This window comes from Hevea brasiliensis, chromosome 1 (genome assembly GCF_030052815.1).
Source record: "Hevea brasiliensis isolate MT/VB/25A 57/8 chromosome 1, ASM3005281v1, whole genome shotgun sequence".
Lineage (NCBI taxonomy): Eukaryota > Viridiplantae > Streptophyta > Magnoliopsida > Malpighiales > Euphorbiaceae > Hevea > Hevea brasiliensis.
The window spans coordinates 101479-114243 of record NC_079493.1 but is presented as its reverse complement, the minus strand read 5'-3'; the positions used below and the strand labels follow the sequence as shown (position 1 = coordinate 114243).

General features: G+C 36.5%; 2 non-coding genes across 2 annotated transcripts; both read right to left on the bottom strand.

Moving 5' to 3' along the window:
* Positions 1-4317: 4317 nt before the first annotated feature.
* On the bottom strand, positions 4318-4424 carry LOC131169726 (small nucleolar RNA R71). The gene has a single exon (XR_009140625.1). It is a non-coding gene; the product is annotated as a small nucleolar RNA R71 (small nucleolar RNA).
* A 6946-nt stretch (positions 4425-11370) lies between these two features.
* On the bottom strand, positions 11371-11477 carry LOC131169815 (small nucleolar RNA R71). Its single transcript, XR_009140728.1, has one exon. It is a non-coding gene; the product is annotated as a small nucleolar RNA R71 (small nucleolar RNA).
* Positions 11478-12765: the final 1288 nt, after the last annotated feature.

Genomic DNA, 12765 nt, shown 5'->3' with positions numbered 1-12765 from the left:
GTATATTGGACCTTTTGAGGTTACTGATAGAGTTGGAGCAGTTGCCTACCGGTTGGAGCTACCACCCAACCTTTCTCACGTTCATCCCGTATTTCACATCTCCATGCTCAGGAAATACATTCCTGACCCTTCTCATGTACTACAACCGGATGTAATAGGGCTAAAAGAAAACTTGAAATTTAAAGAGCAACCTGTAGCCATAGTGGACTACCAAGTGAGACAGCTAAGATCAAAACAGATCCCTAAGGTTAAGGTTTTGTGGAGGAGCCAGTCAGTGGAAGAGTGCATCTGGGAGTCAGAACGGGACATGCGTAACAAGTACCCTTATCTGTTCAATGTGTAATCATGTACCTTATTCTGCCTTGTGTAAAATTCGAGGACGAATTTTCTGTAAGGGGGGAAGAATGTAACACCCCAAAAATTTTAAATTTATTATTTATGAGTAATATTGATATTTTAATTTTATTTAAATTTTAAGAAATTATTTGAGATTTTTTTTCAGATTTTAAAAATCGGGTTCGATTTTCCGAAAATATGAACTTTGATGATTTTTAAAAATTTATTTAAAGACCACGTGGCAAAACTAAAAATATATTTGGAGTCTACGAATTTTTCTGAGTTTTCTAGAATTTTTTCAAAAATTTTGGACCCCATTTTCGGTCCCGAGGCAGAGTAAAAATTTAAAATTTTGTATCCTGAATCGAACCGGCCGAATCGAACCAGACCGGACTGATCGAATCGGACCGGCCTTTTCTTTTTCTTCCTTCTTCTCCCCGTGTGCGTCCCGACCCTCCTCTCTTCCTCTCCTGTTTTCTCTCTCCTCCCTCCTCCCCTTGCCGCGCCGCCACCTCCCCTGCCACCCCAGCTCGCCGGCGCCCATCCCAGTGTCCCACCATTGGCGCCGCTGGAACACCGAAACGCGGCCAAGCAATGCGACACGCAAGCGCGCCGCTTCGTCTTCCCGGCCAAAATTCGGCTGATCCGGCCACCAATTGGACCGAGTCTTGTGTCTAAACTCATCTACTCGTCGAGAGCTTTCCATAGACACCAAGAACACCGAAATCCATCGAGCGGTTTGTCCACTTTTTGCCCGGAAAGTTTTAGCCCATTTTCACTTTCGGGCTAGATTTCTCGCAAACCGTGAACCCCACGAGAAAACCGAGAGTACCAGAGCGCTCCACTCATCGAGAGCTTCGTGGCGACATAAATTTCAAATTTTTCCGACACCGTTTTCGGTGGGTCCCACGGACCTTCGCAGTGTTTTTCCGAGCATTAAATGAGCTTAGAAAATTTCAAAAAATTTATGTACTAACCCCCGTGTTGTGGGCTTCGTGTAGGTATCCTCAATTCGTGGAAATTCGACAGTTGTCCGGGTCTGTGAATTTCCGGCCAGACAGACCCGTTACCGAAAAAGTCTCCGAATTGGACCGAAGTTTTGGCTACCCCCCCATTATCAGACATCCCGAGCGCGTTCCCGAAGTCGGAATCGGCAAAGGTAAACCCGAACCTTACTTTTTCATAATTTTCTAGTGCTTAAATAGGATTAAAAATTCATAAAATATTCGTGGTAGCTCAGAAAATTATGATTCTTTTTGCAATAGCCTAGTAATATTGCTAAGGACCGCGGGGCAAAGTTTTAGAATTTTTAGAGCTTATTTGGGTAGTTTTTGCAAAAATGATCAATTATAAGGACTAAATTGAAATTTTACATATTGTGATGAATGACTGTTTGGATGGGCCCAGGAGGGGCTGTGTGATGTGATTGAGTTGTGGATATATGGATTGTGAATATAGAAGTGTGTTTTGAGCCCTTTTTGCAGGTTGGGTAGGTCCTAGGTATAGGGGAGACTCTGCCGGATTTTCGGCACGACTTAGGACGTATTTGGTCTTTTCATGATTTGTATTGAGTCAATTGTGTTAAATAATTATAATGTAATTGTCAGGTGAGCCGGGACAGCCTTCTTCCTCCGCCCAGCCGTCACAGTGACCGTTGTCAAATTTGTGAGCAAAATATTAATTTTAATTGTAATTTCACTATTATTATATGTTTAAGCATGCCCATGCATCACTTATATGCATATATCTATGTAGATAAACTTTAGGCATGATTTATGTTGCATTCATAACTGTGAAAGTGCCATGTATGTTGTTGTGGTAATTTGGAGCAGTGTGCGTGCGTTGGCGTGCGTGTGATGTGGTGTGGACTATGGATAGGACAGGTAGACACAGCTTGAGATCTTCGCTGGGACCCGGTCCTTCGGGGGTAGTCACGGCTTGAGTTCTTCGCTGGGACCTCGATTTGGTTTATTAAGCGAAAGTCCGGCTTGAGTTCTTCGCTGGCACAGGTTGGATTTAAGAAAGCTGTATAGGGGATCAGCTCCCATATATATATTGATTAATATTACTGGGTGCGTGAGTGCTCCAAATTACCTTTTTGATGTTATGATGTGAAATTATTACTGGTGTTGCATTTCACTCTACAGGGTACATTAGTTTTAGATAGTTATAGAGATTATGGTTAAAATTGATATTTTACTCTCTGAGTCGAACGCTCACTCCTGTTCAATATTTTTCCAGGCCACAGGAGGATATTTTTGAAGTTAACCTGCTTTTCTCCCTCGCAGGTCATTTTCTCATGTTTGTGTAATTCTATAAACTTCTAGAATTTCCGCATGTGTTAGAAATATTTAATTGATTCGGGTCTGTAATATAAATTGTTATGTGGACCTGTAAAATTATTATATGCATGTTTGATGGACTGGATGAGGGAGCTGAGCTCCCATTTATCTTTATGTTGATATGAGTATGTGGAGGGTGAGCTGAGCTCCCCAATTGATGATATATTTTGTTTACAGGTCGGGTGAGTCAAAAACTCCCCGTTGAAAGGTCCACTTTATGGCCGGACTCTGTCCGGTTGATTTCTTGAAATTGGGCCCAAATGGGCCTTAGAGTTGAATTAATGAATAGTTAGGCTTACTACGGGCCTCGGGGGCTTTAGGCTGGCCCAGGTCCTAGTGCCGGTCCAGCCCATAGGTTGGGTCGTGACAACTATTGTGCTTACAGTGGGATTGGACACAAGAGATTTTCCGATCTCAATTGGATTACACCAAGGATCAGCCATAAGCCCTTACCTTTTTACATTAGTTTTAGAAGAATTGACGAAACATATACAAGAGAGTATTCCTTGGTGCATGATGTTTGCGGATGATATTGTTCTGATAGATGAGACACGAGAAGGAGTCAATAGATGAGAGTTTCTTATTTAATTTTAGATCTTAATTTTTGATTTTTGATTTCTTCTTTAGATTGCGAATTACCCCCCCAACCTTTGTTTCTTTTTCCATTACACAAGTGTACGAAATTTAATAATTCAGTCTCTAGGGTTTGACCTGGATTTACCAATTACTGCAAAAAATATTTCACAACTGGTAATTTCAGTTAATTAAATTTTTAATGGATTCGACAACCATCAAGAATTTTGGCGCCGTTGCCGGGGACTGAAATTTATTAGATTTTGTGTTTTTAGTGTTAGGATATTCTGTTATTAATTTTGTTTATGAGTTGTTGCTATTTTCAGGTTTTCGAAAAACAAATTTTTATGGTGTTACTATTTATTAAGAAGTTTGGTTGAATTTGGAGGGTGACCCATTCCTATTTTGAAGGAAACGACGTTCTAATCAAGACCAAAGAATCCCCACCCTCTTGAGGCCAAGTTCGATTATTTTCTAGGGTTTTGAGGTATTTTTCTATTTTTACTTTGACTTTTTTTTGTTTATGACAAGAACTTCTCAATCTGGTGAGTTGATCTTTGATCCAGAAGTAGAAAAAATAGCTAAACAGTTGAGAAAATTGGCTAAGCAGGCTAAGCAAATTCTGAGTACATCTGAAGGAGTCCAATCTCCAAAGGAGTTAAGTTCAGATTCGGATTTGGATTTAAATTCCGAAAACAAAACCATGGCTGCTAAAACTTTGAAAGAGTTGGCTGCTCCTGATCTAAACCAACAGCCTTTGTGTATTCAATACCTTGCTTTAAATGTTGCTTTTGAGTTGAAATCTGGACTAATCTATTTGTTGCCTAAGTTTCATGGTCTTGCAAGTGAGGATCCAGATAAGCATTTAAAAGAATTTCATGTTGTTTGTTCCAGCATGAAACCTCAAGGAGTTTCAGAGGATCAAATCAAGCTTCGAGCTTTCCCTTTCTCACTGGAAGACACAGTTAAGGATTGGTTGTATTACCTTCCTTCCGGATCTGTCAACTCATGGAATGGGATGAAGCAGATATTTCTGGAGAAGTATTTTCCTGCTTCCCGTGCTACCAATATAAGAAAAGAAATTTGTGGCATCAGGCAGTATAATGGAGAGAGCTTGTATGAGTACTGGGAACAATTTAAGAAACTGTGTGCAAGCTGTCCCCATCATAAAATAAGTGAGCAGCTGTTGATTCAGTATTTCTATGAGGGATTTCTACCAATGGACCACAGTATGATAGATGCTGCCAGTGGAGGAGCTTTGGTTGACAAGACACCAAATGAAGCAAGAAGGCTGATTGCTAACATGGCAGTAAACTCTCAGCAGTTTGGAATGAGAATGGATCACGCACCTAAGAAGGTTAATGAGGTAAGTACATCTAATCTTGAGAAACAGATTTCTGATTTAACTTCTTTGGTGAGGCAATTGGCTATAGGGAAAATGCAAACTATTAACATATGTGGGATTTGTTCGGGTTCGGGTCATGCTACTGACATGTGTCCTGCATTACAAGATGATGAATCAATGCAACATGTTAATGCAGTAGGAAATTATGGACAGCCACAATGCAGGTATGATCCCTTTTCTAATACTTATAATCTAGGATGGCGAGATCATCCCAATCTGAGTTATGGGAATCAATCGGTGCAAAACCGATACCATCAGCAGAGACCACAAGTGAATCAACCACCTCCACCTCCACCTACGCCTCTGCCTCTCTCAAATCAAGGTATGTCACTTGATGAAATTGTTAAGGCTTTGGCTAACAATACACAACAGTTTTAACAGGAGACCAGAAATAGCATTCAAAACATAGAGAGGCAGATTAGTCAGTTAGCTTCATTTGTGAGCAAGCTTGAAGCTCAAGGTTCTGGAAAGCTTCCATCACAAATAGTCATGAATCCTAGAGAAAATGCAAGTGCGATACTATTACGAAGTAGGAAAGAAGTTAATAATCAGACTCCACATGAGCCAATAAAAAAGAAGAAGCAAGGAGCAAAAGAGTCTGAAGTTCCTGAAGTTGAGGTAAATACTGAACCTAAACTGAATAAGGTTAATAATTCTGTTCTTCCTCCATTCCCATGCAGGTTGGCTAAAAATAAGAAAGAAGAACAAGAGAAAGAAAATTTTGAGACTTTCAGGAAGGTAGAGGTCAATATACCTTTACTTGATGCGATCAAACAAATCCCCAAGTATGCTAAATTCCTTAAGGAATTATGCACTACAAAGCGCAAGTTGAGAAATAATGAGAAGATCAGTGTGGGGGAAAATGTATCGGCATTGATTCAATGAAAATTACCCCCTAAGTGTAAGAATCCAAGTTCATTTTCTATTCCCTGCAGAATAGGTGATTCTAAATTTGAAAGTGCAATGGCAGATTTAGGAGCATCTATTAATGTTATGTCAAATTCAGTTTTTCAAACTTTAAATTTGGGTCCTTTGAAAGAAACCAGCCTCATTATTCAATTAGCTGATCGTTCTAATGCTTACCCATTAGGAGTAGTTGAGGATGTGTTGGTGCAGGTTGGAGAATTGATTTTTCCTGCAGATTTTTACATTCTGGATATGGATGATAGTGCTCTTTCATCAAAGTTAGCTTTGATTTTGTTTGGAAGACCTTTCCTAAAAACTGCTAAGACAAAAATTGATGTGGATGAAGGTACCTTAACTATGGAGTTTAATGGAGAGACTATCAAATTTAATATCTTTGATGCTATGAAATATCCTGTTGATGATCATTCTATCTTTTCTATTGATGTTGTTGATACATTTGTGCAGGATGTGTTTGAGTTAAGCATGGAGGGTGAGTTAGAATATAAGGCTGTTAGACATTGCAACTTGAATTTGGATAGTGCTGGTGTGGAAAGAAAATCACAATTGCATGAATTAGAGGAAATTCGCCTTAAGGCTTATGAGAATTCTAGGATCTATAAAGAAAAGACAAAGGCATTCCATGACAAACTAAGGAAGCAGTTTGTGATTGGGCAAAAAATTTTATTGTATAATTCTGGATTGAAGTTGATGCCTGGTAAGTTGCGTTCTCATTGGATTGGACCCTTTGTTGTTACTAATGTGTTTCCTTATGGTGCAGTTGAAATTCAAAGTTTAGGAACTAACAAGGTGTTCAAGGTCAACAGTCATGAACTTAAGCCATTTTATGAGGGGTTTCAGGAGCATTCAGTGGATTAAGAAGCTTTGCTATATCGAGCTAACGATGATAAACAAAAGTGCTTATTGGGAGGCAACCCATGGGTGGCTTGTTAGCCACAATCAGATTTGTTTTCTTTCCTTTATCTTATTTTATTTTCTACCATTTTTTTTCCTTTTCTTTTGCATTTGGGCTTTACATTGTGGACAATGTAAGTTTTAAGTGTAGGGGAGAAGAAATTTGTTGCTGCAATCTTTTTGAATATTAAAAAAAATATATATATATATATATATATATATATATATATATATATATATATATATATATATATATATATATATATAAATTTGTTCTTATAAGCTTGATTCATGATTTTATATTAACTCCCGAAGAGAAGTGCTTTGTCCTTGAAATGACTTATTCTGTTTTAGATTGAATTTTTGAAATTTTAGGCAAGGTAATAGTAACTTTAATGATGGATTTTCCCTCTTCTCCAGACCATAGAGCAATTTTTTGTCCTGCATAAATCATTAGGCTTGATTTAATGGTGAAATGATTAGTTATGTTTGCTTTAAACTAGTGTTATGCATATTTAAGAACTTTGTTTAATCTATCAGGGCACTTTATAATATGTAGATACATAAATTGGGGGAAATAAAATGCTGAACTTGAAAATTGCTTTGCTATTTAGTTAAGCAAAGTAACCAGGAGTCTTCATGAACCCCATGTCGATTCTCAGGCCAAAAGTTAGCTAGGATATGAGCAAGGTATTTTTTTGAAGGTGACGGTTAAAATAAAAAAAAAGGTAACTGTGACGAGAGAGAAGTACCAATTTCATATAAAAAAAAAGCCCATTTCTATCTCCCCTAAGATTTGCAAAGAGCTATAATTATTATGCCTTAATAAATTAGCCTTGTGTTTTGGTGTGTATTGATTTAAAATTTTATGGACTTTAATTGTATGAGCTTAATTAATTTCAAGCCTTTTTTTTATGTCGGAAAATTATTGATATATTGGTATGGTGTTGATGGAATTTGTTGTGATGGTTATTACCTTACTTGCCTCTTCTTTCAAACTTTTAATCTTTTGTTAGAGAATGTTATGATAAGGTGAAGTTAAGGAACTTCTAAGTGGAGTTGATTGAGAGTTTAAGTCATGCTTGAGGACAAGCATGGAATAAGTGTGGGGGAATTTGATAAGTGCATAATTTATTAATTTTACTTCCATCACATTTGTGTTTCTAGTGTGTTTTTATGCAAAATTCAGTTGATTAAAGTATATTTATCATTTAGGCATATTTTTAGATAGCTGTTGGAATAATTGTGTTAAATGGAGAAATTTTTAGCATTTGATATTTGATGTATTTTTCAGGTATTTCTAAAGTTGTGGGTCTCAAAATTGAGTGCTGATTAATCCATTGAAAAGCTAAGATAGATCACTACAAATGATAAAGAGAGACTAAAGCCCAAATCAGTCTCCAAAGTTGATAAAATGAGCTATGGATCTATTGCAAAAGCCCAGACTTAATGTGTCATGACTAGTTTTAGTATTTATTTTTGTATATGGAGTTCCAGAAGTCCAAATGAAGCAAGCCCAAGCCCAATTGAACCTTAAGAGCTACCTCTACAACTTCTATGAAGGGTTGGACGCGAGATGAGGCCATTTTAATTACGAAAAATAGCAATGAAGTCGTCATTATGGGCTGGACCGTCTGTCTGAACCAGTCCCGATTTTTAGGCCATAAACTTGAGTTGTAGACCTCGGATTTGGGCGAATGAGTACACGTTAGAAAGCTAAGAAATAGAGCTACAACTTTCCTGAAGAGGGCAGAGACAGATTCGAAAAAGAAACTGCTGAAAATTAGCCTTGATTTTAGAGACATGAATGCAAGCTGAAAATTTGTCTTTTGAATTTCAAAACTTTTCCTAGTTTAGTTCCTATCTTTGGGATTATTTTTTATTATAAATGCGTCTTTGGGCAGCAGCTAAAACACACCATTCAGCAGCCTCTCGATCTCAAAAACACCTTCATTCTCCTTTCTTTTTTTTTTAGATTTCTTCTTTAATTTTCTGTAAGCCATGAACATGAGTGGCTAAGTTTTTAATTCAGTTCAAGGGATTCAAGTTCTTTTGCTTGATTTGTGAGATCAGGTTCTTAATTTAATTTATGTCTTTTTGAATATCTATTATTTTATGATTTATTGTCTTTTATCTATTGAATGATTTGCTAAAAAGGCCTATTAGTTAATTTTTTTGATTCGATCAATTGCTGGTTCATCTTCATAATCCGTAATTATTGTGTAAGATTGAACATGAGTAGCAATTAGGTTTTATTGATTATGATCCCAGTTTTCGATAATAACCTAAGGAAACAATAGGGTGAATTAAATGATTTATGCTTTATAAATTGTTGTTCAGCTTAACTACTTCTTATTCTTAAAGCAGTTATTAATTTGATGAGGATTGCTTAATACCAATTCAGTTAATAATTAGAGTCAATAAGAGTGTTGGGCTCGAATTGATGAGTATAGGGAAGTTAGGGGTATACCTCACTGTTTGATAAATCTACGTTAAGTATTCAATAAGAGATGATTGTATTTCTTTTGTCTATGATCGAATCAATGCATTGGAATGTGAATTACCTTGGACTAAAGTTTGTTTAATTTGAGAGTTTCTTATTTAATTTTATATATTAATTTTTTTATTTTTGATTTCTTCTTTGGATTGTGAATTACCCCCCCCCCCCAACCTTTTTTTCTTTTTCCATTACACAAGTACACGAAATTTAATAATTCAGTCTCTAGGGTTTGACCTAGATTTACCACTTACTCTAGAAAATATTTTACAACTGGTAATTTCAGTTAATTAAATTTTTGGTGGATTCGACAACCATCATTAACCTTTTTGTGTAGTTTTAAATCTTCAATTCTCTTTAACTTTTCCTTCAATTTACATCTCCATGCTTCTTTTCAACACTCAAACATAAGATTTAACTAAAGAAATTAGGCTAATTATGGTGGAATTTAGGGTTTAGAAAGCTTGCAAATAAGCTTTCATGGTGGAAAATTAGAGAGATGGATATGAGAGAGAGTGGTGGCGGCAAGGAATGAAGATGAAGACCCCAAATTAATTTCTTTTATTTGTTATTTTGTATATTTATCTCTAATATTGACTTGGTCAAATTAGTAAATAAATTGGGAAATTAATTATGAGGTCATGTAGGTGATGTCACCATGATGTAATAATCCTTTTTCTTTTCTTTTTCTTTTCCTTTCTTTTTCTCCATACTTCTTTAATTTAAATCTATATTTCACAATTTTTATTTCTCAGATTTTATTGGACAGTTAGGTCATGAGTCACCTCTAGGGGTGAATTGACTAATTTGCCCCTCGCCGGACTAATCCGGTTTACCAATAATTCTATATTTCTTCCGGAACCCTGACCTAATTATTTAATCTGGCTCTACACCTTTTTCTATGATTTTCACATTTTTCCTAGCTTCTCAATTTTTCTTAGGGCTGCGGTATCATGATGTCCCATACGAATTTAGGGTTACAGTTGACTTCACAGTCACTTCCTGGTGTGGTCACCCATCGCTGTGACCCCCGGCTCATTTAACTTTTTATGCTTGGATTTCTTCATTTCCATTTTCCCTTCTTATAATTGTTATTTATTTTTATCTATGACTTTTCTGGACGTCACAAACATATCTCCAGACATCTTGACTGTCCAGTCAGACATCAGGCGCCGAAACAGTAGACTATACAGGAGTGTCCAATGTGAGGGCATTGCATGCTGTTTGGTAAATCTACATTAAATATTCAATAAGAGATAATTATATTTCTTTTATCTATGATCGAGTTATGCATTGGAATGCAAATTACCTTGGACTGAAGTTTGTTTAATTTGAGAATTTTATACCTAAATTTAGTTCTTTAATTTCTGAACTTGATTTCTTATGATTTAGTGTTACAATCCCCCCCCCCTCCCAACCTTTGTTCTTTTTTTGTTACACAAGTACACAAAATTTAATAATTCAGTCTCTAGGGTTCAACCTGGATTACCACTTATTGCATTCTTTAAAAAAATATTTCATTACTAGTAACTTCAGTTAATTTTTGGTGGAATCGGCAATCATCAAAATTTTGGAGCTATTACCGGGGACTGAAAGTTCATTGGATTTCGTGTTTTTAGTGTTAGGATATTTTGTTATTAACTCTGTTTGTGAAGTGTTGTTGTTTTTAGGTTTTCGATGAAAATTACAGTGTTACTATTCATCGATAGAATTTTGGTTGAATTAGGAGGGCGCTTTATACTTATTTTGAAGGAAGTGACTTTCTGAACAAGACTAAAGAATCCATACTCTTGAGGCCAAATTCCATATACTTATTTTTGAGGCATTTTTCTTTTTTTTTTTTTAGTTTGATTTTTTTCCTTTGTGTTTATGATAAGAACTTCTCCATCTAGTGAGTTGCTCTTTGATCCAGAAGTAGAAAAATAGCTAAACAATTGAGAAAATTGGCTAAGCAAGCTAAGCAGATTTCGAGTACATCTGAAGGAGTCCAATCTCCAAGGGAATTAAGTTTGGATTCAGATTCCGAAAATGAAACTATGGTTGCTAGGACTTTAAAAGAGTTGGCTGCTCCTGATCTAAACCAACGGCCTTTGTGTATTCAATTCCCTGCTTTAAATGTTGCTTTTGAGTTAAAATCTGGACTAATCCATTAGATGCCTAAGTTTCATGGTCTTTCAGGTGAGGATCCACATAAGCATTTAAAGGAATTTCATGTTGTGTGTTCCAGCATGAAACCTTAAGGAGTTTCAGAGGATCAGATTACGCTTCGAGCTTTCCCTTTCTTGCTAGAAGGCACAGCTAAGGATTGGTTATATTACTTTCCTTCTGACTCTATCAACTCATGGAATGAAATGAAGCAGATATTTTTGGAGAAGTATTTTCCTGCTTCCCGTGCTGCTAACATAACAAAAGAAATTTGTGGCATCCGATAGTACAATGGAGAGAGTTTGTATGAGTATTGGGAGTGATTTAAGAAGTTGTGTGCAAGTTATCCCCATCATCAAATAAGTGAGCAGCAACATGTTAATGTGGTAGGAAATTATGGACAACCGCAACGCAGGTATGATCCCTTTTCTAATACTTATAATCCGGGATCGCGAGATCATCCTAATTTGAGTTATGGGAATTAACTAGTACAAAACCGATATCAGCAGCAGAGACCACAAGCGAATCAACCACCTCCACCTCCCTCAAATCAAGGTATGTCACTTAATGAAATTGTTAAGGCTTTGGCTAGCAATACACAATAGTTTCAACAGGAGACTAGAAATAACATTCAAAACATAGAAAAGCAGATTGGTCAATTAGCTTCATCTGTGAATAAGCTTGAAGCTCAAGGTTCTGGAAAGCTTCCATCACAAATAGTTATGAATCCCAAAAAAAATGCAAGTGCTATAGTGTTGCGGAGTGGGAAAGAAGTTGATAACCAGACTCCGCATGAGTCAATAAAAAAGAAGAAGTAAGGAGCAAAAGAGTCTAAAGTTCCTGAAGTTGAGGTAAATACTGAACCTAAACTGAATAAGGTTAATAATTCTGTTCTTCCTCCATTCCCCTGCAGGTTGGCTAAGACTAAGAAAGAAGAACAAGAGAAAGAAATTTTGGAGACTTTCAGGAAGGTAGAGGTTAATATACCTTTACTTGATGCGATCAAACAAGTTCCTAGGTATGCTAAATTCCTTAAGGAATTATGCACTACAAAGCACAAGTTAAGGAATAATGAGAAGATCAATGTGGGAGAAAATGTGTCAGCATTAATTCAGCGGAAATTACCTCTTAAGTGTAAGGATCCAGGTTCGTTTTCTATTTCCTGCAAAATAGGTGATTCTAAATTTGAACGTGCAATGGCAGATTTAGGAGCATCTATTAATGTCATGTCATATTCAGTTTTCCAAACTTTGAATTTGGGTCCTTTGAAAGAAACCAGTGTTATTATTCAATTAGCTGATCATTTTAATGCTTACCCATTGGGAATAGTTGAAGATGTGTTGGTGCAGGTTGGAGAATTGATTTTTCCTACAGATTTTTACATTATGGATATGGAAGATAGTGCTCCCGCATCAAAGTCAGCTTTGATTTTATTTGGAAGACCTTTCCTAAAAACTACCAAGACAAAAATTGATGTGGATGATGGTACCTTAACTATGGAGTTTGATGGAGAGATTGTCAAATTTAATATCTTTGATGCCATGAAGTATCCTGCTGATGATCATTCTGTCTTTTCTATTGATGTTGTTGATACATTTATGCAGGATGTTTTTGAGTTAAGCATGGAGGATGAGTTAGAAGTGGTGATT